Source organism: Crinia signifera, unplaced genomic scaffold, assembly GCF_055691185.1.
Source record: "Crinia signifera unplaced genomic scaffold, ASM5569118v1 HAP2_SCAFFOLD_272, whole genome shotgun sequence".
Taxonomy (NCBI): Eukaryota; Metazoa; Chordata; class Amphibia; order Anura; family Myobatrachidae; genus Crinia; species Crinia signifera.
The window spans coordinates 56,216-83,402 of NW_028142165.1; the positions used below are offsets into that span (position 1 = coordinate 56,216).

General features: G+C 40.3%; 1 pseudogene; it reads left to right on the top strand.

Moving 5' to 3' along the window:
* Positions 1-26,654, top strand: LOC146054613 (uncharacterized; annotated as a pseudogene).
* The last annotated feature ends 533 nt before the right edge of the window (positions 26,655-27,187 follow it).

The following is a 27,187-nucleotide window of genomic DNA, read 5'->3' on the forward strand; positions in this document are numbered from 1 at the left end:
ATGAGTCTGACAGGAGAGAGACCATATCTGTGCTCTGAGTGTGACAAACGCTTTACATATAAATCACAGCTTCTCATCCATCAGAGGAGTCACACAGGAGAGAGACCACATCTGTGCTCTGAGTGTGACAAATGCTTTACATGTAAATCAGATCTTCACAGACATCAGAGGAGTCACACAGGAGAGAGAACACATCTGTGCTCTGAGTGTGACAAATGCTTTACACGTAAATCACATCTTCTAATACATCAGAGGAGTCACACAGGAGAGAGACCACATCTGTGCTCTGAGTGTGACAAACGCTTTACATGTAAATCAGAGCTTCTCATCCATCAGAGAAGTCACACAGGAGAGAGACCATATCTGTGCTCTGAGTGTGACAAACGCTTTACATGTAAATCACAGCTTCTCATCCATCAGAGGAGTCACACAGGAGAGAGACCACATCTGTGCTCTGAGTGTGACAAATGCTTTATACGTAAATCACATCTTCGCAGACATCAGAGGAGTCACACAGGAGAGAGACCACATCTGTGCTCTGAGTGTGACAAATGCTTTACATGGAAATCACAGCTTCTCAGACATCAGATGATTCACACCGGAGAGAAACCATATAAATGTGCTGAATGTAGCAAGTGTTTTATCACCAGCCAAGCACTTGTTATACATCAGAGGAGTCACACAGGAGAGAGACCATATAAATGCTCCGAATGTATCAAGTGTTTTTCTCAGAAGTCAACTCTTTCTGAACATCAAAAGAGTCACACAGGAGAGAAACCATTTCAATGCATTGAATGCAGAAAGTGTTTTACAGAAAAGAGAAATCTTCTTCTTCATCAGAGGATTCACACTGGATAAAAACACATTAATGTTCTAAATGTAACAAGTGTTTCACTAAGAAACAAGGGACCTTATTCATGTCTGATCGTTCGGACCCCTTCGTTCACAAGGGGTCCGATGTTGGGCTATTTTCACAGCATAAGATGAAATTTTACAGCAGATCCGGGCGGCTCTGATGTTATGTGTCTGTACATGTGCATTGTCATCTGTAGGGGACTGTTCAATGGGTGCACACACACAACCTTGAGGGCAGGGGGGGCAGGTGGTGGTGGACTGGACCATTGGCATATGGGAACGCCCAGCACTTAATGGGTGATTCCTAGATAACACTGGGCATTATCATGCTAATGGGCCAATGATGCGGGTACAGGGGCGGGCAGCTGACATCACCGGTTGTCAGCTGCCTGCCCACTTCCTTCTGAATCCTCACACACATCTAAGGTTGTTCTAAGCAGATGTGCGTGTGCCTTCCACATAATTCGATGGTCGCTGACATGATATGGGTGTTCCCCTGCAGCCTGTGAATGGATGTCTATGAAACATCCATTCGCAGCCTGTGTGTAGGAACACCTGCTGTAAGTTGGGGTGAGCAGCCCGGCATTCTCAGGTGGAGTTTGGTGGAAGCAACTAAAAGAAACCACAAAAACTTGTTATACATCCAATGAGTCACACAGGGGATCAGCCATATACATGCTCTGAGTGCAGCAAGTGTTTTACTAAAGAGATCAACCTTATTACTCACATACATAGTCACTCTGAGGGCCTGAATGTTGCATGCGAATCAATAGTAAGTTGTATCACCACATTATGTGTTTCAGGAAGGTAACTTTAATGTTACAGTATGAATATGGCAATAAGTTGATATAAATCCATCTTGCTAAAGACAGGAGAGCTGTGACCAGTAAGCTGGGGCTGCTTTTCCCTTGTCTCTGTTAGGAAATAGAGCTGCAGTATAACAGACAATGACGATGTGGCTGCCATTACTGTGCCCTGTAATATACAGCTGTTCTGCTCACACTGGTGCTGGGGCTAGTACAGGAAAGAGCTGTATATCCATTACAGAGTCCCAGCAGCTCCTCCCAGTCCCTATTATACCTCCGTATTCTGTCCCTCATACATTCCTATTGCTGTCTTACCTCCCTCTGATTCATATACTATGTATTATATTGTATAATGGTGCAACTAAGACATCGGTCCCCTGTATCCCATATTAATCAATGATTATACAGTTGTTTGCTTGCTGGCACTAGGTGATTAAAGCTGATATCTGGTTGCTGTGGGTAACAGCACATATTTTGTTTTTACACCATGTTATGAATAACATCCCATTGATAACACATTGTTTACCATGTTTATGATCAAGAACTTAATTAAAATGACTTAGTGACTATAATCAAACAATATCAGTAACTACTATTTATGTTACTGACAGTTATCCCCATAATACTTGTTGTTGAATAAATACTGATCTTTATAAATGATATGATTCTGTTTTTGGCTGCTGATCTAATATATTTTATAAGTATTAAATCCCTTTGTACATTGTTCTACATATTAGAAGATAGGACCAGGGGAGATACAGATGGAGCCACCATCATCTAGCCTGCCTATGGCGTTTGTCCTGCCATAAGTAGCACAGCATGGTATATGGCATATGGCATTATATACCAGCAAGACCAGTCCCATATAAAACAGGAGATTATTGGCTTTCAGGGCTCTAATAAGTATAAACATCAGACATCTCACCATCACCTGACTACTTATAGGTAGAGCTTAGGGCTTCTATGAGATTATCCAACACTGATCCTGTATTGTCCTATATTACACTTTCCCACAGATTTATTTAATATTAGAATTGGAATCAGCGCTACTGCTGTCACTGATAGTACATGGACGCTCCTGTTCCATAGTCTGATCCATGGCTGACAACAGGAGGAAAGATATACATGATATTACAACACGTGATCACCCAGTGATACAGACAATAGAGGGGCTGCTACCCTGTAATTCAGACACTGATTTCATAGAATAGATTGTCTGTATATCATATCTAAATAGCTTTTATTAAAACAAGTATTAAAACAATAGAAGAGATAAAATGACACACAGGTTTCTGCACACAGATGTATATTAGGAAATGTCTCTGCTTGTTCATGTGATTCTCACCAGACCGATTTTATGGGACAACCGATGGTGTCTGACTCCTAGAAGCACAGTCCAAGCATATGTTGTTACAGTATCTAACCACATGGGGATAAGTTTGGTGATGTTTGTGATGTAAATGATGGTCGATCCTATAATTATATATAATAATAACAGTCCCAATGCCAATATCGGAGTCCCAATAGAAACTGCATCCATACTGGTCTTGGTCTGGTCCAAGCAGAGATGGATGTCCTTAATTTGTGAGAACAAGTGTGTGCTAGGAGTTGGTTATATAGTAAATCCGAGATTTGGGGCCAGAAGGAAGTGTTCTGGGTGATAGATGCAGATCATTTGTCTATTAGGTAAAGGGTTAGATAAGGTCCTTATGTCTTTAACATTGCACAAGTTGTGTTTTAGATTTATTGTTGAATAGTGGAAGAGAGACCATAAGGAGATACATTGGAAGATCAAAACATTGTTCTACCTCTCATTTAATATACAGGATATATAGATAAATCTATCCCACTTTGAGCATCAAATAGTCACAATTACAAAAAAAAAAATGAAACAGATAAAAATGGATTATAAACTTACTAAGGTTAAGAATTGGGGAAGATAATCGACATCAGGTAACATATATGTAATCAGTCCATGAGACAGAGGATAGATAGTATTACCAACATTAGAAGCACTTTTAAATAATGACTCTAAAATTAAAAAAGTACATTATACACTATATTCATCACAAGCGTCACCATCACAGACACAATACACAATATTAAAGCTAGTTCTGATCACAAAAAGTTACAAAAAACATACACAAAATAATTTTTTAAGATATCACAAACAGCAAAAAATCCATTTTCTAAACAGAAAAATACATTTTCTTACAGCATATTACAGTCACCTTTTTTTTTTTCATTTAACCCCTTCCCGACATATGACGTACATTTACGTCATATGTCGGTTGCGGGGGAATCAAGCCAGCTCACGGAGTGAGCTGGCTTGAAAGAGAGCAGGTAATGGCTGTATATTACAGCCAGGTCCCTGCTCTCACGGCCACGAGCGGCGAGTTCGCCGATCGTGGCCGTTTAACCCTTTAAGCACCGCGGGCAAAGCGACCGCAGTGCTTAAATAGCTGATCGGAGGGGGGGCGCCCCCCTCCGGCGCCGATCGGGGCCCCCCGCAGCGAGATCGGAGGGTGCCGATCGGTTGCAATGGTAGCCAGGGGTCTAATGTAGACCCCTGTGCTGGCCGTGTCTGCATAACTATCATATCCTGCCTGAGGCAGGATGTAATAGGAAGTGCATAAAATCACTACGTTCAGCCATAGAGCTCTATGGCTGAACCTAGTACAGGTGATCGCGCCCCCTAGTGGTCAAGTACACTAGGGGGCCTTGTAGTAAAAGTAAAAAAAAATAAAAATAAAGTTTAAAAATAAAAAAAAAATAAAAAAATATTAAAAGTTCAAATCACCCCCCTTTCATTTCCCAAATAAAAATAAATAAAAAATAAAAAAAATAAACATATTTGGTATCGCCGCGTTCCTAAAAGTCCGATCTATTAAAATATAACATTAGTTATCCCGCACGGTTAAAGGCGTAAACGGAAAATAATCCCCAACGCCAAAACTACGTTTTTTGGTCGCATCGCCTACCCCAAAAAAAATAGCTAAAAGAGATCAGAAAGTCGCCCATATCCCATAATGGTATTAATTAAAAAGTACACTTCAGCCCGCAAAAAATGAGCCCTCACCCAGGTCCGTAGGTGGAAAAATAAAAAAGTTATAAGCCGCAGAACATGGCGACGCGACGCAAATTCGAAAAACCATAACATTTTCTATTTTTTTTTTTAGTGGTAAAATGTAACGAAAACTATATAAGTTTGGTATCACCGGAATCGTAACGACCCATAGAATAAAGATAACCCATCATTTTAAACGAACTATGAACTCCAAAAAAACCGTAACCAGCGCAAAATTGTGGAATTGCGTTTTTTTTTCTTTTTACCCCACATTGAATTATTTCCTGATTCCCCAGAATATTATACGGTATAGTAAATGGTACCATTAAAAAGTACAACTTGTCCCGCAAAAAAAAAGCCCTCATGTGTCTATATAGCCGGAAAATTAAAAAAGTTACGCTTATTTGAACGCAAGGAGGAAAAAAAAAATTACCATAAAAGGCAATGTCGGGAAGGGGTTAAAAGGCTTAAAAAAAAGAAATAGAAATAATTGTGCCAAATCAATCAATCAGACCCTCACTATTGAGAAACCATTAGGAATATTTTAACTTTCATCAAAATAACTCACTAGATATCAATTAATTTTATTTAATGTAATTATTATATAGATTTCAACATGTATATTTAATATTTGAACCATACAAAAGCATTACAATGGGAAATGCTAATTACACCCTGGCAGGGTAACACCTTGTATTCTAATTAGGTCACAGCAGCCTCTGGGCTCCTGTTATGTCACCAAAGGGACCTTTTGTTACATTTAATAATATTATTACCATCTAAATACTACCGTTTAGAATCATGACTCAGTTCATTTCAAAACATTCTTTAATACATTAAAGTAAATTAAAACTGATTTATAAGCAATAGCTGTTTGCAACCCTCATAATAATATTGTAGCCAAGCTAATAAACTTCTAAATGAAAATCACAAACTTATTAAAAAAAGATCCTACCACTAATAAAATGAGTGAATCGTTATTTGTATTTGTTTAAAAGTGTTGATTATTTTGGCATTAAATTTCCAGTAATTGAAATGGTGTATTATAATTAAAAAATACATAAGGCACACAGACCCCCCACATCCTATGAGGCTCTATGCCGGGCTGAATCCTCTCCTCAACATCTCCTTTCCATAGGATATAAACTCGTAATAGAAGAAACATTCGCTACGCTACCACGTTCTACTATGGATTGGGAAACGGATCTAGGTATACAGCTGAGCCATAAAGAATGGTCACTATTTCAGATCACTATGTTATGCTCGTCAAGCTATTCAGTGATAGAGACCCAATATAAGGTATTATCTAGATGGTACAGATGCCCCTCAATATTGGCTAGGATGTACCCTGGAGTACCTGCATCTTGTTGGAGATGTAACGCAGCCGTAGGATCCCGGCTACACATATGGTGGTAATGTAGTAGCCCTCGCCCATTCTGGAATTCAGTGTTTTCTATAACTAAGGAAATGATGGGACAGGATGTAAGCTCTGATCCTACATTCTGGCTTCTTAATAAAATAGACTGTCCTATTTTCATATACAAAAAATCTTTACTAAAACACTTGAACAGTGCAGCTAAAGCCGTTATCCCGATACACTGGAGGTCCTCTTCCCCCCCAACCATAGCTGAATGGTTCACGAGACTTGAGTTCTTCATGTCTATGGATGACCTGTCTCTGTCCGGCCCCTCTAACTATAAAACGTTTAATGCTATATGGACACTATGGCTCATTTTCAAAGACTCCCTTTCCTATTTAAGACATATCAAGATAGATATGACGATAACTTGTCAATGGCTACCCGGATAGTACCCCTTCTACTCCTTCCCCTCTTTCCACCCTCTCCCTACCTTTATATACCTTCCTCTCTGTAACATTACCAGATATGTTCTTTATCCTGTTTTTGACTTATGCTACAAGAAAATAAGTTCCATTAAGACTGTTATGACTACGGGGGGCGTGGCCACGGCTGAGGGAGAGTGAGGACGTGTGAGGCAGAGCTCTCTCCCGACACCATCCGTATGTAACACAGGGGAAGTGTCTGAACCTGCTACCCGGCATCCTCTTGCTGTTTCCCCGCCACTGACGTGCAGACTGAGCGTGGAGGTTACCCGGCGCACTATGCGATGCTGCAGCCATCTCCCTGAATACAGCACGCTGTCTCTCTCCATTCCCTGTGGCGCCAAAGTACTCCACGCCAAACACCTGCGGATGTGCAGGCGAGCACGGGCTCCAGGACCAGAGCGGGCTAGTTGGCAAGCCGCGGCTTAAGCAGTCGGAGCAGGGGAGAGAAGTGGAACCTGCGGGCGCATCCGACGGCTTTCTTTGCCGCACACAGCACGCCAGCACGCCACCATCTGCACCCATCATCCTGTATACAGCCTTCTACCCCTCTCTGTTCTCGGGGGCGCCAAAGGGCTGTACGCCCAACACCTGTAACCCCCAGGCGAGTAAGGGCTCCAGGAGAGGAGCAAGCAAGTCGGCGGGTCGCGACACATACAGCCGGAGCAAGGGCAAGCAAGCGAGATCAACCTCGTGGGTACATCTGACGGCTTCCCCTGCCGAGTATAGCACGCCAGTGCACCAGCATCTGCGGCTACGTGTAAACAACGGGACACTGTAGCAGTGCAGGTACGGTGGTTGGCATAGCGGGGCACATCACGCAGCTTTTGTGGCCTAACAGCGCAAGTAATTCTGGGTGAGTTGGACAAAGCTTAAATTCTTCTGGTTACATTATAACACAGACGGTATTTTGATTGGCATATTGTGACCAGCGGTGGAGGAAGGGGGCAACTGCTAAGTGTATAGCGTCACTGTAGCCCTAAAGATTCAAGCACTGTGCATATTATTATCTACCTAGCGGGGACAATTGAATGACTGTGTGGACCTAGCGGCTAGACCCACTCACTTGTGATATTACAATCACCCTGTCTTGGCAAAGATAACAGCACCATTCCCCTTCTCTAAATATGGGGAAAACTGGTACAGCAGCCGCAGCCCGCTTGGAGAAATATGCTAGAACCCAGGTTGGTAATACCTCGCAAACTTCAATCTCCACTCCCCAAACTACCCCTTTAAAAGAAAAAAGCCCCGCTGCCCCACCAGATGCCACCCTGCAACAGATCTTGGACGCTATTAATAACAGTGAGATGCGCCTAGGGGAAAAAATAAATAGTGTGCAGGCTGATGTAATCCAGATTAAAGATGATTTAAAGGAAGTTAAAAACAGGCTGAGCGCGGCAGAGAGCCGCATCTCGGCAGTGGAAGACTCCAATGTAAAAATGCAGCACTCTATGGCCGACATGGCCTCACAGATTCGTGAAATCAAGTATAAATTGTCAGATGTTGAAGGCAGATCACGCCGAAACAATATTAGACTTGTGGGGCTCCCTGAAAGAGCAGAAGGGGCTGATGTTTCAAAGTTCGTGGAGCAATTAATAAGCAATAACCATGATATTGCCTCATTCACGAAACAATTTGCGGTTGAAAGGGCCCATAGAGTGCCTGCAAAGCCTCCTCAACCAGGTGCACCACCCCGTACACTTATTTTTAAATTACTGAACTACCGGGACAGAGATACCCTGCTGCGTTTGACCCGTATAAAAGGCTCGCTGGAACATGAAGGGGTTAAAATCTCAGCATTTCCCGATTTTTCACTCGACGTCCAGAAGAGCAGAATCCAGTTCGCAGATATTAAAAAACGCCTTAGGGAATTGGATATAAAGTACTCTATGCAATTTCCCGCAAAATTGAAGGTTATGGTTGACGGGGAATCACATTTATTCCAGACACCGAGAGAAGCAGGAATATGGCTGGACAAAAAGGTTCCAGCAAGACACCAACTGGCTCCCTAATTAAAGGACTTCCCCAGGGCCCTTTTTTCTTATAAAAGTCGGGGGAGAGGGATAGGACAACTGCCTTATTATGTTTCCGTGGTTTAGGGTTCAATAGCCCCCTGTTGGGTGCTAATCATTTTGTAATAATAGTTTTTTGTGTAGGAAGGATTTATTAAATATGCCTAGGGTGGGGGGCATATAGGGTGGGGGGAGGAGGGTAAATGTTATTGTCTTTATGTAGTATTGTTTAAAAGGACGGTGAAGTGTCATGGTAATTTTGATAACGCAATGGATCCCGCTGGTGACAACGAAGGGAGCATGATGTGCAGTGATAGTGCTAGCCTGGTAAATAATTGGCCTATCCGTTTATATATTAAAGCGTAAGGATTAGATGGTCTGTATTTTAGCATGGAACACCAGAGGAATAAATGACAAAATAAAGCGTTCCCTTGTCATGTGTCAGGTGCGACAAAGCAAGGCAGATATAATATGTCTATCTGAGACTCACCTTACAGGGCCAAATTTACAGGCTCTTAACAGGCCATGGGTAAACCAGGCATATCATGCTCCCTTCACGACACACGCAAGGGGCATCTCGGTATTGTTTAAAAAAACAGTAGCATTTAAATGCAATAGAGTAAAGATAGACCCAGGTGGTCGGTATATTTTTCTTGACGGTATAATCAATGTAAAACATATACAATTGCTGGCTATCTACATACCACCCCCTTTTGTGTTTGATGTGCTAGTTGCAGCTGCCGATTTTGTCGCAACCACTCCTGATGTGCCAGTAGTCTGTATTGGAGATTTTAACAATGTGTTGAATCCCAATATGGACAGATGGAAAAGAACTCAACTGGGCGTCAAGGTCGACAGCTGCTCTAGAAGTTTTAGTAATTTTGTTGAAGATTTAGGGTGGACTGATCCATGGAGAGTAGCAAATCCAGAATTAAGACAATATTCATGCTTTTCCACATCTTACACAGCATTCTCAAGAATAGACCTGGCCTTGGTATCCAAAGAGCTATTGCCATCTATAGTCAGCATAAGCTACAAAACAAGAGGCATCTCAGACCACTCCCCGTTAGTGTTAGAGCTAGACGACTCCACAGTAAAGAGCTGTGTTTTTTGGAAATTTAATGCTACCTGGCTAAATAATACAGAAGCCATGACCGGGCTAATCGAGCAATGGGATGAATTTTGGGCTATTAATAAAGGCTCAGCGTCAGATATGATAATTTGGGACACTTTCAAAGCTTATCTACGAGGCACTATCAAAAAAAACCAGGGGAGATCAAAAGAGCTAAGAGACAGAAAATATTGGATCTTGAAAATGCTTGCAATATCTGTGAGGGCAGTTACTTAACAGATGGTACCCCTGCAGCTAAAAAAGCATGGGACCAGGCCAGAGAGAAATGGCTTGACTTCATAAAATCTGAAGATATAAAATATACAAAAATTAATACCCAGAGGTTCTATGCCTTCTCTGACAAAGTGGGCAGTTATCTGGCCTATTTGGCACGTGTAGAAAAACCCTCAAATAATATCTACAGAGTGTTAGACAGTAGGGGTATTATGCAACACAAAACTGAGGATATTGGTATGGTATTTAAAGATTTTTTTGAAACCTTATATTCATCTAGGAATCAGTTTAAGCCCCTGCAAATACAGAATTTTTTGAGTAACATTGTAATGCCCACTCTCCATCCAGACGATAAAGATGTCCTGGAAGCCCCAATAACGTTGGAAGAAATAGCATATGCTATAAGGACAATACCAGGCGGCAAAGCCCCCGGTTTAGACGGCATACCCATTGACGTCTATAAAAAATATGTTGATTTTTTTGCTCCTCTGTTGATGGATCTGTTTGCGTCCTGTTTTGAAAAAGGGGAGTGCCCCCGTTCCATGATGGAAGCTAAAATAATACTTTTGCTGAAGCAGGGGAAAGACCCAACTGACACCGAGGCAAACAGGCCAATTTCATTGATCCCAGCAGAGGCAAAGATACTGCCCAAGATACTGGTGACTAGGCTGAATGAACACCTGGAGAAAATCATACACCCCAATCAAACAGGGTTCCTGCCAGGCAAATCCACATCGTTAAATATAAGAAAGGTATTTAGGCACCTCCAAATCTCGCAAAATATCACAAGTAAATCAGCAATAATGTCTTTAGATGCCGCCAAGGCATTTGACGCAGTCGAGTGGGAATACCTATGGGCGGTTATGAAGGCACTTGGCATTGGGGGTAATTTTGTTAGGTGGATTCAAATTTTATACAATAATCCAACAGCTAGGGTGTCAATAAATGGCTGGACGTCCGCTGCCTTCCCCCTCCAGAGCGGGACGAGGCAGGGATGCCCACTATCACCAAGCCTGTTCTCTTTGGCTATTGAGCCGCTTGCTAGTGCTATAAGATCTAGCCCTGACATTGTAGGATTTGCAGCTGGTAACTGTGTGGACGCAGTGGCATTGTACTAATCTTTATGCAGGACTACACAGTTTCAGCTGTTAAAGTTCTAAATCTAATTTAATCACATGGTAGATATTCGGGGTTTAGCATAAACGTAAATAAATCTAGTATAATGGCTACGAAACAGTTTATACCCAACGAACCATATGTGGATTTGCCTGTCAGATGGACAGATTCCTTTAAATATCTTGGGATCTGGATATCAAGAAACCCGTATGATTTCTGCCAGTTGAATGTACAACCATTGTTGAACTTTATTACAGTAAAATTCAAATCATGGAGCAAATTGTTGCTCACTGTCACTGGCCGGATCAACTTGATCAAGGTGATTATCTTACCCAAGGTTTTATATATTATTCAGCAGTCACCAGTGTACTTGCCGATGTCCTTGTTCAAAAAATTAAACTCCCAGTTGTCGTCATTTATATGGAACAATAACAGAGTTAAAATCCAAATGAACACCCTGGTGAGGAAAAAGACAAAAGGTGGTCTCTCTCTCCCCAACTTCAGATGGTATTATTTAGCAGGACAAATGCTGCACATTAAAGACTGGATTACTACAGAGTATGATAACAGCTTAGTTAAAATCCTTATGTCACAAGGGAACGATAGATGTACTCCACTCCAGTACTTACTGAAGGGGAGAGTCACTAAAAAAGACCCCCCCTTAGTGGCACAGGCAGTCAAGATATGGCGAGAAGCCAATAGTTTAATTGGCTTTTCCGATACTGAGATTGATCATCCATTATCAGACTATGGGAAATTTGGGGAGCTGATAACCCTTCAGCCTGACACTGTTTGGGGTACATACGGGGTGGTAGCGATTAGTCAATTCTATGAGCATGGAGTTTTAAAATCATATACAAACCTGGCAGTAGAGTTTTCACTCCCCAAATATTTTTTCTTTAGGTTCCTACAGTTGAGATGTGCATTGGAAGCCCAATTTAAAAATAGCATACCAAATTTTTCTATATCCTCAGTAAAAAGAGAGTTGTTGAAAGAGGGTAAAAAAAAATTGTAGCAAGGTTATACAATATGATGTCAGATACACATAGCAACGGTGGAATGGTATCATTAGCCCAGAAATGGGAAGAGGATGTAGGTGTTTTTCTGCGCGGTGAATGGGAGATGGCACTGGCCTCTGTGCAATGTGCAACCAACTCTGTAAGAGTACAACAGGTACAGATGTATGTTTTGCACAGATCGTATATGTCCACGACCAGGCTGGTAAAGATGAGAGCCAGGGCATCCCCCCTATGTCCAAAATGCAAGAGGGCGCCGGGCTCATTTTGGCATTTACTATGGGAATGCGATTTTTGTTAAAGAATTCTGGAGGGAAGTGCTACAAATGTTGGTGAATACGGGTATTCCTGTAACCACCTTGAATCCTAAAAGCTGTATCTTATCTATCTGTGCAGATGTTTTGAATAAATATGACAGGCTGTATATATATAATATGTGTGCTCTGGCCAAGATGATGATAGCAAGAACCTGGCTATCTAAGGATGGCCCCGACCCTGCTGCATGGATGGCACTAGTCAACTACACGAGTACACAAGAAAGATATATTTATTTAGGTAGAAAAAAGTTAAGCACATATTTCAATATATGGCACAGATGGTTAGAATCTATTTATGTAAAAAGTGTAACACATCAGTAAATAAAGTTAATTAAGTCACAATATTTGGAGGACTTAGAGTCCCCCTCTTCCTTCCCTCACTCCCCCCCCCCCTTTTTTTTTATTCTCTCACAAATTATAGGGCATGCACATAAGTTAAATATATTTAAAGAGTTAAAAAAACCGAATAAGTAGCTGTGCCATGTAGCCAAAAACAAGTAAATAGGTTAAGATGTATCATATAATAAGTCAATATGACCATAGCATTATATACACGCCTGCCATAAAAAGATAAAACAGTATTAATAGAAAATCAGTAGTCAGTGATGATACGATAGTTGCTCCATGACGATATTGATAGATAATAACGGATATGCCCAGGCCTTGTCACTTCGCCGTCCACTAGAAAAAAGGATGAAGATAAAAACGGTTATACTACATTGTCCTTTTTTTTTTCTTGTCTTGTATTGTATTGTGTTGTATCTAGTACTGTCATTGTGTGAGCAATCAGCCGTACAACAACAGCTAATGTAATATCTATATGTACCTCTTGTGAGCTGATGTTCTCTTGTCTGTTTTTTTTAACTGTGTATTAAAATAATAAAAATGAAGATTTAAAAAAAAAAAAAAAAAACTGTTATGACTACATGCCAGTATAACCATGCTTAAGCCTTTCATCTGACTTTCACATCAATTAACGATGCCTAACAAGATATCTGACTGTGAGACTCGCATGTATTTGTTGATAAGTAACTTCTGTTTTTTCTGCAAAATACCTTCAATAAAAACTTTAATGGAAAAAAATAAAAAATACATAATGATTAAAAAATACAGGAAGATCTATACTATTCCTTTCAAATTATAAATCAAAGGTTCTATAAATCTTTTAAAATATCTTGAGTACATAAAATGGAAAAATAAATATCTATGGGTTACAATAAAAACAAGACAGAAAAAATAAATATAACGCGCTAGAAACAATGTATGGATAAAATAAAAATATTTATTAATTACACTAAGTGTCACTGGCCAGTGAGAGTATAAAAATACATACATGATGGAACAGTTTATATAAATTCTGCATCAAAACATTTATTAAAAAAGCTTATGGGCCAATATTGTCTGTCCAATCCTGGTTTTTGTGTATAGGGAATAAATGTTTTTTTTTTTTTTATAGAAAAAGGTGATTTTTCAAATCCCCTATACTGTATATGGCATGAACTGATATCTGGCCAGAAAAACTTCTTTTTAAAAAGTAAAAAAAAAAAAAAGAAAAGAAAATATGTATTGTTTGGGAGCGTCCTCCCTGCACCTGCTTCTGTTATGCTGGGTTTAGTCATTCTTATGGCTGTATGCAGGAGTACCAGTCTCTGTGGGTTTATTACGAGCCCGGGCTCCTAGTCACAATGGGGCTCCCAGTAGTTCCAGTGGCTATTGACTGAATGCAGGTACCAGGTTCGACCTCCTATCCTCTGGAGTGTGTGAAGACAGAAATGGGTGCTCAAAATGACGCGTTTCCCCGCCTCCGTGGGGACTCGGTGGCTTCTTCTAACAGCGTATTTGGTCTACACCTAAAGGCTATCTGTTAAATTGACAATTTTTGTGGGTTTTAGCGCTGATATACCTTTTTCTTGTGTTTATCTATGGGTTACTATTGGTATTCTGACCATGTAAACATCTATACCACATGCAAAAGATGGCAAAAAAATAATTTTCTAATCATAGAAACCTTATATAACCTAACTTATAATAATAATAATAATAATAGTAATAATAATAATTAAAAAACAAAAACACATGACACCGCATTAGGAATAATATTGCATTGGCATATACATTTTCTTAGGGGAATGGGAAACATTTCACATTTATAATTCTGCATTTTATTGGGCACCAGGATTACATGTTATAAAGGCTGTGGTCATGAGAAACATCGTGTCATTCAGGTTCGTACAAACATTTGACTGGTGTTGCATTAATAAACAGTTTCTTATATGGCTCAGCATATTCTATTGCACTATACAAAAGGAGACAGTGATACAACAAGCAGGGCATTTGCAGACAGTCAAAAGGTAGGAGGGCCCTGCTCGCAAGCTTACAATCTATAGGGAACTAGGCATTGATTCACAAGGATAGATATTCTTTATTGCATTAATTCCACCAGAATGCAAGGTTTCTGCTGTGCTGTAAGTTACGGTGACCCAGCTGTTTGGCCATAGATCAGGAGGATGGAAAATGTGAAAAAAAAAGAGTGGATATGTGTGTGGACTGTACAGTGGGGATGTGATTGGATAGGAATGGTATATGAAGGTTAAGTGACTGGTTCTGGAATTTGATAAGATTGCCTGAAGAGGTGAGTTTTCAGGGAACGCTTACAGGTTTGGAAGGGCATTCCGCAGGGAGGGCATGCTTAGGAGTGCATTCCGCATTCTCTTTAGATAGACAAACAAGACTAACAAACATAAATTGAACAGCAAGCTTCCCTCAAAGCAGACCCCTTGCAGGTGTTAGTGGGGGTAATTAGTAGCAGCATGCGGTTAATGGCAGTTTTTGGAGGGTTAGAAATAATTTAAAAGTTATAGGTATACTCCTTTCTTGTTAGAGACCGGTAAATTTTGTAAGGTAATCCTTATGCCAGTTCAAGTAAGATTAGTGCACAATAGTAAGTATACTTAAGTGGGCATCCGGACAAGCAGCAGGGAGCTTTGTTTGTAGTCTCCTACAGGGACCTCTCCGACCACCGATTTTCGATTGTTAGTGGTCCTATCTGAGACTGGTCCAGTCGTGTTGTCAGGTATCAGCTTCAATCCCAATCCTCTACGCGTTTCTCCGCCTTTGTCACCGTCAGCGGCTTCCTCGGGAGGTAATAGTATGTAGCTTCATTGATGCCGTTTTACAGCGGTTACTTCCGCTTATCTAATTGGTGCGCATGCGCCCGTCAGTGCGGGTCGCGCCTCGCTTTCGAATGCGTACAGTCTTAAGCTCTTATTGGTGTTCAGTCCTTGCGTGTCAGATCTCAATTTCATAACGAGTCTGGTCTGGCTGTTACTTAACGTCTTTTAATGTGTGTACGTTTCTGCGTGTCAAGCCTCACTTTGGGGCCCGACTTCATCCTTTTTGTTTATACGCTGCTATAGTTACTCAGGCTTGTACGTAGCAATACTTTGTATTTCTTATTTCAGAGTAGAATCTTTAGTTTTTTACAAGTGAAAGGCTGTGCCAACCTGTTAACTTGTAGTCAGGTAGATAGTATTTTAGCGTGGATGTTTAATATAACGGCTACTACATAGAATATTATAATTCCAGGGATATTCTTTTAAAGGGACAGACAACATTTAACAAATATACACAATCTATCAATTTTTACATATATTATAATACAATCATATAAAATCATAATGTTAATATTAAATTTAGTGTATAGTATACACAGAGCGAGATGTGTTTTCATATATAATTTATATAGTTACCAAAGTTTACCAAACAAATTCTTATACAGCACATACATATAAATGCGCTGTATAGTAATAAATTTCATATCTCATTATTAATTTATAGAATTCATACATGCATATATAGAGACACAAATAAATAATAAAGATAAAAAATAAAAAATATTCAATGATAGAAATGAATATAAATAAAAATAAAAATAATAATAATAATAATAATAAAAATAAATAATTCATATATAGATAATTATTTTACTACATATGACTAAACCCATTTTTGCCCAATGGTCTATTTTGATCTCATGGGCTACATATAGATTACAGTGAAATACATGATTCAGCTCAATAAGTTTTATATATGTGTCAAAGACACCTTAAAACATCAAAGCAAATATATAAGGAATATAGTTTTATGTAAAGAATTCTATCTCAATCCAGTTTTTAATGAAGAAATTTATACTAACATAGGGAGATTTGTCATAGTTAGGTTTATAAGAATAAGGACATTAGTTTAATTCAATTTTAATCCAATTTGGCTACCCAACTCCCCCTTATCCCACCCCCAAATCCCAAACCCCCTTCCCCCCCCCCCTTTTCCCCCAATTTTAACTCCCTTCCCACCCTCCACCTCCCCTCCCTAAGCAGAGAAAAAGACGTCAATAAATCCAAAAACATTTTTTTAATTACAACTAAATATTATTAAGCTCTATCGCATCATTGAGTCCATTAGGTATCATTGAGCATAGGCGGAAAATCCAGTAGGCTTCCCTACTGCACAATCTTTTAAACCTGTCGCCTCCTCTACTCGTAGAAGTGATTTGTTCAATGGCTTTTATTTCAATATTTTTTAAAGAGTTGTTTTGACATTTTCTTATATGGTTTGAGAGAGGGTGTGTTCTCACCCCTCCCAGGATATTCCTCCTATGCTCAAGATATCTTATATGTAGGCATCTTGTGGTGCGGCCCACATACTGCAGACCGCAACCACATTCAATTATATAGATTATATATGGAGTTTTGCAATTGAGGAAACTCTTTATCATAAATTTCTCTCCAGTAACTTGTGAACTAAATTCAACACTTTTTTTCTGTTTTATATCTGAGCATGTGAGACATTTGTCATTTCCACATTTGTGGAATCCACAGGGTTTTTCAGGGAGCCAGTTTAATGTGGTGTTGTGTTTGTCATTACACCTATCTTTGTTGTCAAAATGACTCTGTACAAGTTTGTTTTTAAGGTTCTCTCCTTTTCTAAAAATTACTTTTCCACCAGGTTCTATAATATGTTTTAGGAATTCATCCTGTAGCAACAGAGAGGTGTTTTTCTTTATTATATTTTTGATTTCCTGAGAGCATTCATTGAACTGCGTTATGAATAGTGTTGATCTATCTTTGTTAGTAGTTTTAGTTATGTCTATTTGGTCCTTGGGTTTTATTATCAATAATTTTTCTCTTTCTATTTTATCTGTTTCTTGTATCGCTTTTTGTATAATTTTTTCCGGATAATTTTGTTCTTGAAATGAGGAAATGAGGTTTTTTGTCTGGCGATTATATGACTCATTTGTTGAGCAATTTCGCTTCATTCTGATAAGTTGTCCTTTGGGAATGTTATCCCTCCAGACTTTATTGTGAGCACTTGTATAATTAAGGTAACGATTCTGGTCCACTGGTTTGATGTAAGTTTCTGTCTCTAGTTTGCCATTGTTTATCGAGATTGCTATATCCAAATAATTAATTTTTGTTAAACTATATGTGCTGGTGAATTGTAAACCAAAATTATTAATATTAAGACTGTGAGTGAATGCATGCAAACTTGTGATGTCCCCTTTCCAAATTATAAATAAATCGTCGATAAATCTGCCATAGAGGACCATATTCCCCCCGAACTCCCCGCCCCACACATGGTCATCCTCAAAGGCCCCCATGTATAGGTTGGCGAAGCTCGGGGCGAATCTGGTCCCCATAGCAGTCCCCCGTGTCTGTAAATAATAACGTGAATTAAATAAAAAATAATTGTGATGTAGTATGAATTTAATTGCACGTAAAATTAAACCACGAAGAGAATCTGATAAATCAGTATCTTTTTTAAGGTATGTTTCCATAACTGTTATACCTTGATCTTGTGGTATGTTTGAATATAATGCTTGTACATCACAAGTTAATAGGATATAATCCTCTTTCCATTCTATCTGATTAATTAAATTAAGAAAGTGTTTAGTGTCACGTATATATGACTTAAGCTTCTCCACGTGGTTTTGAAGGTAGTGATCAACAAAAAAGGATAAATTATTAGTGAGGGACCCTACACCAGATATAATGGGGCGCCCAGGGGGATTGTGAAGTGTCTTGTGAATTTTGGGTAAAAAATAAAAGGTGGGGGTGATAGGGTGAATGATATAAAGAAAATTATATGTTTCTTTGGATATAGCGCCTTCGTCTATTGCTTGTTGTAACATGACTCTCAGTTCTTTTTGATAGGGGGTGGTGGGATTGCCATCCAGGACACTGTAGAACTCCTTGTCCTCCAACTGCCGGTAGGCCTCTTTTATATAGTCCACAGTGTTCATGATGACAATCCCACCACCCTAGTCAGCAGATTTTATTGTTATGCTTTTATCTTTATATATACATCTTAGAGCTGTTCTTTCCTCTTTTCTTAAATTGTCGTTCCAGATTTTACTGTCATTCTTCTCACTTTTCTCACACATAGATCTGAATTGTTCTAGTGTAGATTTGTAAAAGCACTCTACAAATGGTCCTTTGTATTGTAGAGGGTAGAACTCTGATGGGTTTTTAAATTGTTTCTCTCTTTTGATATCAAATAATTTTAAACTTGTCTCTTTTCCTTCATTTGATTCCTATACACTAAATTTAATATTAACATTATGATTTTATATGATTGTATTATAATATATGTAAAAATTGATAGATTGTGTATATTTGTTAAATGTTGTCTGTCCCTTTAAAAGAATATCCCTGGAATTATAATATTCTATGTAGTAGCCGTTATATTAAACATCCACGCTAAAATACTTTCTACCTGACTACCAGGTTGGCACAGCCTTTCACTTGTAAAAAACTAAAGATTCTACTCTGAAATAAGAAATACAAAGTATTGCTACGTACAAGCCTGAGTAACTATAGCAGCGTATAAACAAAAAGGATGAAGTCGGGCCCCAAAGTGAGGCTTGACACGCAGAAACGTACACACATTAAAAGACGTTAAGTAACAGCCAGACCAGACTCGTTATGAAATTGAGATCTGACACGCAAGGACTGAACACCAATAAGAGCTTAAGACTGTACGCATTCGAAAGCGAGGCGCGACCCGCAATGACGGGCGCATGCGCGCCAATTAGATAAGCGGAAGTAACCGCTATAAAATGGCGGCAATGAAGCTACATACTATTACCTCCTGAGGAAGCCGCTGACGGTGACAAAGGCGGAGAAACGCGTAGAGGATTGGGATTGAAGCTGATACCTGACAACACGACTGGACCAGTCTCAGATAGGACCACTAACAATCGAAAATCGGTGGTCGGAGAGGTCCCTGTAGGAGACTACAAACAAAGCTCCCTGCTGCTTGTCCGGATGCCCACTTAAGTATACTTACTATTGTGCACTAATCTTACTTGAACTGGCATAAGGATTACCTTACAAAATTTACCGGTCTCTAACAAGAAAGGAGTATACCTATAACTTTTAAATTATTTCTAACCCTCCAAAAACTGCCATTAACCGCATGCTGCTACTAATTACCCCCACTAACACCTGCAAGGGGTCTGCTTTGAGGGAAGCTTGCTGTTCAATTTATGTTTGTTAGTCTTGTTTGTCCCAATGTTGGCCACATTGAATACATTATAAAAAATATTTTTTTATATTATTGTTATAATTCTGCAAATTAATTTTTAATAAATTTATAATTTATATTAAGCACAGCGCTGTACCATTCCGTTTTTTTCTTTGTCTTTAGTATTAGGGGTTCTGGTAAATCCCCCTAGGTATTAGCTGCAGTGCTTAATACCAATCAGCGCTAAGTATCAAACCTTGTGTCTGTTTCTTTAGATAGACTCATAGGTTCTGGAAGGTTAAACACCACGTCACAAATATATGAGGTATGTTGCTCACAAATTGAGCTAGATCAGACACCTAAAGGAATGTTGCGGAGGCAGTTGGATTTTCCCGAACTTGGTATGAAGAATATACTGAAAGCTTATACTGATGTAAATAAAATTCTGGTGTCCTCTTCATATATGGAGATGCACCAGAAATTATTACACAGGGTTTATTATACACCAAAACTTAAAAAACTAACAGGAAAGGCCACAAACGATAATTGTTATTAATGTAAAGATCCCAGTGCAGATCTAATACACTGCATGTAGTCATGCACGATAGTACAGACTCTGTGGACAGAAGTACAAGAATACATTAATCAGATTTTACAAATAGATTTTACAATCTCGAAAAAATGGGGATTCCGGGGCATATACTGGGGCATATACTGGGGCATATACTGGGGCATATACTGGGACATATACTGGGGCATATACTCACCACAAGAGCAAAAAAGACTCATGCCAGATATCAGGAAATTACTTATTAATCTGACAGCAACCACTAAAAATACTATATTATCACAGTGGATAGACTCTACTCCACCTCCTATATCTTTGGATTTTCCTAGAATAAGGTATTTATTTTTAATGGACTGGACTGAGGCAGCAACCCAGAAAGAAAAACTGACCTAGAAATTTCTTGAGATGTGGTTGCCATATATACAAACATTGTCACCGCCCCTAATAATAGCACTCAGGAATACTTTTTCGAATACATCTTGACAAGAGTACGGAGTACCTGTAAGAAATATGTTGCAGGTACGCAGTACCACTTACCCCCTGACCCACTGTCAATTCTATTTTTATTTTAAGTCTAAATATAATGCATCAGCAGCCCACCCACCCAGCATTATGATTGGTGCTGTATGCAGCTACCGGCTACTGCTGATTTAGCCTGTCACCCTGACAGGCATCAGCAGCGCCGACAGCATGAAGAGCAGGCTCCACAATTGTAAGCACAATCTGCCCGGCTCTCCCCCAAGCAAGAGCCAACCCACCCCCAGCCATTCCCTGTTTTTCATTCCCTGTCTTCTGATTCCATGCTACTATTGTCATTTAGTCACTCCTCTAGCTTTGTGTGACCACGCCCCCTCATGACACATAACCACGCCCATTTTTGGTGGAGGCTATCAGTACCACCAAGAAAAAAATTCTACTTGCACCACTGTTTATTTATAAACAGTTTCTTGTATAGCGCAGCACATTCCATTGTGCTTTACAAAAGGAGACAGTAATACAACAAACAGGGTATTTACAGACAGTCAAAAGGTAGGTGGGCGCTGCTCGCAAGCTTACAATCTATAGGGAAATAGTCATTGATACAAAATGATAAATACTGTATTCTTTATTGCATTAATTCCACAATGCAAGGTTCCTGCTGTGCTGTAAGTTACGGTGACCCAGCAGTTTGGCCAGGGATCAGGAGGATGGATAATGTGAAAAAGAAAGAGTGGATATGTGTGGACTGTACAGTGGGGATGTGATTAGATAGGAACGGTATATAAAGGTTAAGTGACTGGTTCTGGAAGTTAAAAAGCTTGCCTGAAGAGGTGAGTTTTCAGGGAATGCTTACAGGTTTGGAAGGGCATTCTGCAGGGAGGGCATGCTTGGAAGGGCATTCCGCAGGGTAGAAGTGAGATGTTTGATGTGGGGATATGGCAAATATAAAGGCATTCAGGTACTTGTGTATTATAGCGGCGCCCCTGATGTGCATCACGCAATGTTTATATCGCGTCGCATGGCATGCATCGCGACGCGATTTTTGCCCCCTATGCAATGAAAGATCGTGTAAGCACCATAAAGGGTGCTTTTAAGCACCCTGATGGGTGCTTACAATGTGAAATGCACCCCCACGCCACCCCCCCACTATAAACGTGAACCCGAAGCGTGGCGAGCGCAGCGAGCCCGCGAGGGGCGGCGGTACGCGTTCTCCGACCTCTTCATACTCCCACTATCCACGTTGGCATGGAGTTGAGAATAGAAAGTGTGGCAAGCGCAGCGAGCCACCGAGCCCAAAGCGTGGCGAGCGGACGCGGATACCTTCACAGGTATCGGAGTCCCCTCGCGGGCTTCACAGGTATCCGTGTCCGCTCGCCACACATTCTATTCTCAATTCCACGCCGACGTGGATAGTGGGGGTATGAAAAGGTCAGAGGACGCGTACCGCCGTCCCTCGCGGGCTCGCTGCACTAGCCACGCTTCGGGTTCACGTTTATAGTGGGGGGGGGTGGCGTGGGGGTGCATTTCACATTGTAAGCACCCATTAGGGTGCTTATACAATGTTTAATCGCGTCGCATCGGATTGTATGGCATTGTATGCCATGTACAATGTCATACAATTTTAAAATTGTATGACATTGTACAGCATCATGCGATATCGCGTCACATCGCATACCATCGTATGCCTTATGGTATGCGATGCGCTGTCAAAATACACAAGTACTGGCATTCATTGTTAACTTCATGGTGTTGCATTGTGCACAGAGGAGAACGGAGCATGTACACTCAAAAGGGATGTATTTTCATTATGACAGGGCTGGTGACAGAGATTGGGGTGAATAGGCACAATTTGGATGAGCCTGACAAAAATTGTATGGGATATGTTGTGGTAGAGCAGAGGGGCATGCCACTCAACATGGAACCTTTTGTCCCTTTTGGAATGGGACATGTTGGCAGGCATGGGAAGGTGTGCTTACAAAACATGCAGTTGGTGACAGGAAGGGGCAAGTGTGGTACATTCTGTGGATGAGCAACAGCTAGGGTTACCACCTAGTCCCTTTAATTCCGGACACATGTTAATTACACAGGATCTGTGGCAGTTTAAAATCAGGTGAAGTGGAGTCTTGAAGTCAGCCAGCCACAGAACCTGTGTAATTAATATGTGTCCGGAATTAAAGGGACTAGGTGGTAACCCTAGCAACAGCAGGCATGTGATTGAAATGCTGTGAGTAAGCATTAGCAAACATATGAGGACCATGCTCTGGTTGGGCATGAGGGGCATGTGAGGGGCATGCTCTGATTGGGTATGAGGGGCATGTGAGGGACATACTGTGGTTGGGCAGATGGGGCACGTGAGGGACATTCTGTGGTGTGGCAGGAGGGGCATGTGAGGGACATGTTATAGATGCAACCAACACATTTCAACAAAATGACAATTTCCAGGTTAACCGGCAGGTGTACAGGTACATTCATTACCCACACAGTGCACATTTTGCAGGTTTCCTCACAGAAACACAAGTGCAATGATTAGCTCCACCTGTTGATCTTTAAAAATGTTTTAATGAGCCATGAATGCACCTGTGCACCTGGTGGGTGACACAGAAAACTGTGTGGGGTCCTGAGGACTGAGTTTAAGAAATTCTGCAGTAGACAATTATGTGGCCCAGAATGGGTGCTGTGCGGTATCAGAGAAGCCTTGCCGAGGCCCGGCAGCTTATCATATTTGTTTTTCAAAATAGACGACTCTAAGATCTCTGAATTACCTTCTATTATGTTGGTTTTTCAAATCTTATCACTAATGCCGTTTGGTGTGCTGGAGGTGTGCTTACTAATTCGATTAAGGAGCTCTCACACTGGGCCTTATTCTGGTTCACAAAACCACGTGCACTGCAGGGGGGACAAAGGTAAATGTGATTCTTTAACATTGATGTTTTGTTTATCTCTGTCACAGTTTTATATATGTGTGTATATGTGCAATATTTTAATATATCATATTGAAAGCTTAGTTTTAGTGTAACCTTGGATAGGTGGGAATAACTCCCCTTCCTGTCCATTACTGGTTACAAACTCTAGAACTTGCCTAGCTTTATTACATATCCTAATGTAGATAGCCACTCATACTATTTTCAATTAATATCTTCTATTTGTGAATACAGGAGATCCATTTAAAAGAGTGCACCAGCAAAAAGAGAGTGATTTTCCTTCTATTACTGATATGTAGAACAAGTCTTTCTGATGAAACTCTGCCCAGACAATAGGTGACTCCTAAACAAAAGGTCCCATTGGTGACATAACAGGAAGTCAGAGGCTGCTGTGATCTAATTACTATACAAGGTGTTACCCTGCCAGGGTGTAATTAGCATTTCCCATTGTAGTAAGTGACTTGAGGAATATTTACACCTCATTTACAAGACAAGGAGCTGGGCAGGAAGAGCTGCTGTGGTGAATGACTATATACCAATGTGATATGACCCTATTTTACATGTGAACTCTCAGTGTAAGAATTCCTGCAGGGCATCCTGGGAACTATTGGGGAGAGATGGGGAGGAGTGACTATAAATAGGCTGTATCAGGCCACTGGGAGCTGATGAAGGAGCTGCTGGATCAGTTACTGGTTGGAGAGCTGGGAGGACGGAGGAGTAAGAGAGAGACAGAGGAAGGATCCCCAGAGTAAGGTAATTATATTATACATAGGATTATGCTGATGAGTACACAATCGGTTTTACTATGCTTTTGTGAATATTGCCTTGTTATTAGTAATTACATTTTATTTGACCAGTATATAATTAGTTAATATTACTATATAATAGAATAATATGGCCTTATCCTATGCGTGACATTGCAGTTAAGGATTCATAAATCAATATACAAATTCATGAAAGTTCACATTATATTTCTAAATATATTAAAACGACTTTATCATTTTTCATCTAAATTGTATGATAGATGGGCAATCATTGGGATCAGGGCTGCCATCAGAATATGTGGGACCCAGAACTGACATAATAGACAGGGCCCCTCCCCTTTCTCAGACAATCAGCAGCACTGGCCACACTACTCAATCTATACATTGCTGCATGGGAAATGGGAACTTTGTTTATGACAAATTACACTTTATAGACTATAATCCTGGGCCCAATATCTGTCTGGGACTGGATAGAAACTTCTCTGAATGAAGAACACTTAGCACCAGGTGTATTTGATATGTAGGAAGGTTATGTTTCCACTCTACCAAGGGAAATCCAGTGTAGAATAGCAGATACTCTAAAATATTCCACGTGGTATGAACAACAGAGAGTCTTGGGAAATATTCCCTACAACATAGGACAGGGGGTAATTTTAGCCTTCCCATGTGCGGCTCCTCTCACCCCCTGCCCCTTCCTTATCTTCTCATGCATTGGCTTATGATATATTTATGGACAGCAATACTGCTATTATCTCCACAAAGGTTTCTTGGAAGAGTTTTCATGTATTAATTCCTCATTTGTGACAAACTGCATCATATTTATTTGGTATATTAATGGAATGACATTTCTGACTATTATATTGTGCTATTTCTTACCCACTGTATTTGCTATGATATACCATTTGGATGTTTGACGATTGCCATGCATATATATCAGGATCACATGCATTGAATAATCTATTATTACTTGTCAAGTTTTATGCGATACAATTTTATTTGAAAGAAGAAAAAAATAACTAGATCTACACCTGTCATTTTTATATTTTCAATTTTGATTTTTTTTTTGTGTTACAGATAAAATACAGAAATTCTTCTAAGAAAATTACAAGACATCATTGTTAAAATGACATTATTCTCTGATCAAGCCAACTATATATAGTGTTTTCCTATACACCTCTGGAGGATTCACTAAAGACGTTCTCATTTTTTGCATGGGAGAAACCTTCCACAGCTAATTTGTAATTTATCGAATACATGATGAGTCTGACAGGAGAGAGACCACATCTGTGCTCTGAGTGTGACAAAAGCTTTACATGTAAATCATCTCTTCTTAGCCATCAGAGGAGTCACAAAGAAGAGATAACACATCTGTGCTCTGAGTGTGACAAATGCTTTACACGTAAATCACATCTTCTAATACATCAGAGGAGTCACACAGGAGAGAGAGCACATCCTTGCTCTGAGTGTGACAAACGCTTTACACGTAAATCACATCTTCTCAGACATCAGAGGAGTCACACAGGAGAGAGACCCCATCTGTGCTCTGAGTGTGACAAACGCTTTACATGTAAATCATCTCTTCTTAGCCATCAGAGGAGTCACACAGAAGAGAGAACACATCTGTGCTCTGAGTGTGACAAATGCTTTACATGTAAATCACATCTTCTAATACATCAGAGGAGTCACACAGGAGATAGAGCACATCCTTGCTCTGAGTGTGACAAACGCTTTACATGGAAATCAGAGCTTCGCGGAGGATTCACACCGGAGAGAAACCATATAAATGTGCTGAATGTAGCAAGTGTTTTATCACCAGGCAAGCACTTGTTCGGCATCAGATGATTCACACAGGAGAGAGACCATATAAATGCTTCGAATGTATCAAGTGTTTTTCTCAGAAGTCAACTCTTTCTGAACATCAAAGGAGTCACACAGGAGAGAAACCATTTCAATGCATTGAATGCAGAAAGTGTTTTACAGACAAGCGAAATCTTCTTCTTCATCAGAGGATTCACACTGGATAAAAACACATTAATGTTCTAAACGTAGCAAGTGTTTCACTAAGAAACAAGGGACCTTATTCATGTCTGTTCGTTTGGACCCCTTTGTTCGCAAGGGGTCCGATGTTGGGCTATTGTCACAGCATAAGATGACATTTTACAGCAGATCCGGGCGGCTCTGATGTTATGTGTCTGTACATGTGCATTGTCATCTGTAGGGGACTGTTCAATGGGTGCAAACACACAACCTTGAGGGCAGGGGGGGCAGGTGGTGGTGGACCGGACCATTGGCATATGGGAACGCCCAGCACTTAATGGGTGATCCCTAGATAACACTGGGCATTATCATGCTAATGGGCCAATGATGCGGGTACAGGGGCAGGCAGATGATATCACCGGTTGTCAGCTGCCTGCCCACTTCCTTCTGAATTCTCACACACATCTAAGGTAGTTCTAAGCAGATGTGCGTGTGCCTTCCACATCATTCGATGGTCGCTGACCATCGAATGATATGGGTGTTCCCCTGCAGCCTGCGAATGGATGTCTATGAAACATCC